The following is a 4,150-nucleotide window of genomic DNA, read 5'->3' as shown; positions in this document are numbered from 1 at the left end:
GTAAAGGTTTTGAGTTTGAGTTACCAAATTCTGAGTAATGGCTCGAAATGAAGCGTCTCTCTTTAATCGAATGATGTTTTCATTCTGAGTTAATCTGACATTAAAAACTCTCCCAACAGACAAATGTTATTTCTTTGTATTTGTCTTTTATTCCTTTATCCACTGTTTGTTTATCTATGCCTCCTGCATGCTCCCAATCTCCTAACCAGCTTGATCCATACATCGCTCCATCTCTTCATTTTCACTGTCAGTGCATGTGTGTGTATGTTTGCGTGCGTGGTGCACCGCTGCACGTGGGCCTGCTATCTTCTAGCCACACTTCTGGGGCTGGCATTGGGACAGAACATCCTGAGGGTCCAAACTTTCCCCAGCTCCGCAACCCCTCCCTTCTCTCTCTGCCTCTCCGTCTGTTAGCCATCCAAGAATATGCCAGTCAGGTCCTGGGCAATCTGCACGCTGCCCTCCTGCCATCTTCCAGCTCCTCTCTCATCCTCTCTCTTCCTCCCTCTCTTCTCTACATCCATCCCTCCCGCTCCCACTTTTCCCCCATTCTCTTTTCCTCACCTTCTCTTTGCATCTTTTTTTTTTTTTTTTTTTTGTCCGTCCCACATTTTCGCTCGCCATTACCCTCCCTGCGCCGTTCCTCTCTGGCCTTTGGCAGCCGCTGCAAAGCCACTGCATGAAGTGGTGTCTGTTTGTAGCACAGTACAGTATGTGTGGTGACGCCCTCTGGACATGTTGGCACACTCGCTGACAGCTTGATTTGGACCCAGTGTTGCAGAGAGCATCAGACCAGCATTTGAGAGTCTAACTTTTTTTATTTTTGAGTTCTAAGCGATCTTTGGATCTTTTTTCTTTTCTAACTTATTGTCCCTTTCTGTATTTTTGTTCTACTGTATTTTACATGTCTATACATAAAAACTATTTTTTCTAATCTGCATTTGATTTGTAGATATTAGTGATATCACTGCTAACAGTGCTATCAGTGAAGCACGGTGTGAGTGTACCTGGTCTGTATCTGCTGCTAGTGATAGCAACATAAAATAGTAGACAATTCAAATAATGACCCAAACTGTAATGTCCATTACATTCCCATACTACCTTAACTTGAGATGGCATTTATGGCTCTTTGCAGGGAGCTGAATCTTGTGAATCCTTTCAAAGAGCCATTCAAAAGCCTGTCTCGTTTTGATATTTATTTTTAACATGACATCCCGGGGGGGTTAATTATTTTATCCTCAAAATAATCACTGTGATAGGATTAGATTTGGATCAGAATCCTCCAAACTGAGAATATCTATATATTCTAGATAAACAGATGCTTTATTTATTGCATTCGGTAAGCACATTGACCAGGAATCTAACCCGGGTTCGCTGCTATGCTCACCAATATGCCGGCTCCGTCACCAACACCATCTCAAAGCAAAGCATGACCTAATGTAAAAAAATAAATATATAAATAAATAATGCCTCACAGCTGCGACTCAGTTCCTGCTGTTTGTTTTAAAGAGCTGGTCAATAGATTCGGTTTGTAAGCAAACGTCACAACTTTAACCTTAACACTGGCTTCCTGCTCTCTTAAGTAGACACATTTAACATTTCCGTGTCTTCGCCGTCTTCAGCGAGCTCACACTTTCTCTTAATGATCGTGTTTCCTCGTTTATTTCTCCATGCAGTCTACATAATGTAGCACACGCACACAAACTACAGGCTGCTGTCAGTGGGTGGGATGAAAGAGTCGACGCGCCAATGAGCAAATGGCCTGTTGTTATTGAACGTTATTGATCGGCCGTGTGATTCCACAGTACGAGGATCGGTGTAACTTCATTGTAGGCCACATCCGCATGGTGAAAAAAAATAAAATAAAAATATGCGGGGAAACACAGCAGCTACAGTACGGCAGAAACTCCTTCGAAAGGGACTGATTAATGCAGACTCCTCCAGGGGTAAGGATGGAGGGATGGATGGATGCTAAAGAGGAGAGCCTGGCAGCTAGCGCCTAATGCTACAGGGAGAGTGACGAGAGGGAGGGAGGAGAAGGAGTGAGAACATCCGGGGGCAGGCATGCAGGAGCAAATACACACACACACACACACACACACACACACACGGGGAGGATTTTGACTCTTTAATCTTGCCCTGTGTTGCTTTGATAAGGAGAGAAATCCCTTCCTTGCAACGAAGATAGAGCTGTTCTCCTTTTGTCTTTAAGTTACGGGCATATTTATGCATGAGCTGTTTATTTGTGTCAGGCTTACAAATTAATTTTTCAGAGTCCTCCAAAAAATAAAGTGTGAAGCCCAAGTTTAGTGTGACTTTGCAGAGTTTGGAGACAATGCGCGTCAGTGCTGATGTCTGTGTATCGATTGCTTGGGAGTGCAGAGCTTCCCTGGCCGCGGCTATGAGTATTAACGTACCCACACAGAATCACATTCCTTTTAGACTTTCAATTGAGTTTCTCAAGAGCCAGTGCATGCCAAACTGGCAACAGGTCATAGGATGTCAAGTGCATGACAGCTATTACTGTTCCCTGCTCTTAATTTCCTTAAAGAATTTTATGTGTGCATGCAACTTCAACAAAATGACTGCTGAGCTACAGGAAAACAGCTGAGTACTAGTCATACCATAATATCCTGTCCTCCTCTTCTTCTACTTCTACGCCCCCCTTCCTGTAATACATTACTATCAAAGTGTTTTTACTGCTGGCCCATCAACATAAAGTAATAGCTTCTCTTGGCAGGCTTTCATTAAAACCCACGATTTCAAAATGTCCCCTGTTCGTAACTCCCAGAGACACAAACACACTCAGGTAAATGCGTCCACAAATATTATGTAGCTGTCAGAGGCGCAGAGCTCTGTTTTGAAGCGGCTTCGAGGCTTTGAAGTCTCTGACCTTTTGCTCTGGCTTGTCACACGCTGGTGCAGAACTGGATTGTCAAGTTGCCACTGCCTTCTGACACATTCCGCAGCGACTGCAACCGGGAAGTCATTTTAAAAAAATGATATCTGTGTCACTGGCCTGGGCAGGCCCTCTCAGAACAAAATTGCACTCTGGAGTGTGAACTCTCTGACTTGTCAGAGACATGCACATGAATCTTTATACGCAAATGACAAACTGAAGACCAAAGAATAGGTCACCTAAATGCACCTGGACTCGCTTCTCAGACCCAAATCTAAACTGAATAAACCCTTAATTGAGTCACGTCATAATCAAAAGTAATGTAAAAGACACACACAAAGCGAAGTATCTGTAAACAAAATACCGCTGTGTAGGTATGGACTTCTGTTCTTGTGTGTGCCCGTGTGAGGGAGACCTGCATACATCTGTTTATGAGAGTGTGCTGGCATTTTATGTCTCTTAGGAACTTTTTTTTTCTTTTCCTTTCCTTCTTCCAGACAGTTACTCATGCACTTAATTTATGGCACACCTGCAGAGTGTGTGCATGTGTGTGTGCATGTGTGTGTGTGTGTGTGTGTGTGTGTGTGGGTCTCACTGTGCGGCAACTCTCAGTCTCACAGTGGAACTGTTGATGAAGGAATGCTGCTCCCTCTGACTCACCTGATGATTTGGCTCTTACTTTGTGATCAGCACAGTGGGTGCAGATCCCACACAATAGAAGGACGATGAGCAACACACAACAACGGCAGTGTTTTTCTGTTCGGGGACTGAGATGTTTCACTAGGGTGTTGCCAGAACACCAAGCACAACATGGTACGCGGCAGTGGATGAAAGTCAACGATGCTGTCGCAGAACATTGATGAGTTGTGAAACGATTAGCGATGATTAGCTAATCGAACATGCAAGGCAACACGCCTTAAAAAAAAGGACTCGGCGGATCCTCGTGAGACATGCCGCAGAATGGCCTTAGATGCACACTAAGGCAACGTAATCACATAATCAATGGCTCAAAAGTTCAGTCCGCTGCCCTTTCTTCAGACACACACTGACAGACAGGCAGTGGGAAAGAGCCGGGTGGGTGGTATTTAAAGTTCACACGTGTAAAGGCTCTGGATGGATGGACGCGCTCATTTACATTTCTTCTTCTTTACACTCACGTCTGTCTCCCGGAGCGTGGTCTGTCGAGGATCGCTCCAGTGTGCTGCCATCTTTCTCCCTCTCTCTCGCGTTCTCGCTGCCTTTTTTTTTTCC

This window comes from Mugil cephalus, chromosome 18, assembly GCF_022458985.1.
Source record: "Mugil cephalus isolate CIBA_MC_2020 chromosome 18, CIBA_Mcephalus_1.1, whole genome shotgun sequence".
NCBI lineage: Eukaryota > Metazoa > Chordata > Actinopteri > Mugiliformes > Mugilidae > Mugil > Mugil cephalus.
The sequence above is the reverse complement of the archived record's forward strand: the minus strand, read 5'-3'. Positions refer to the sequence as shown.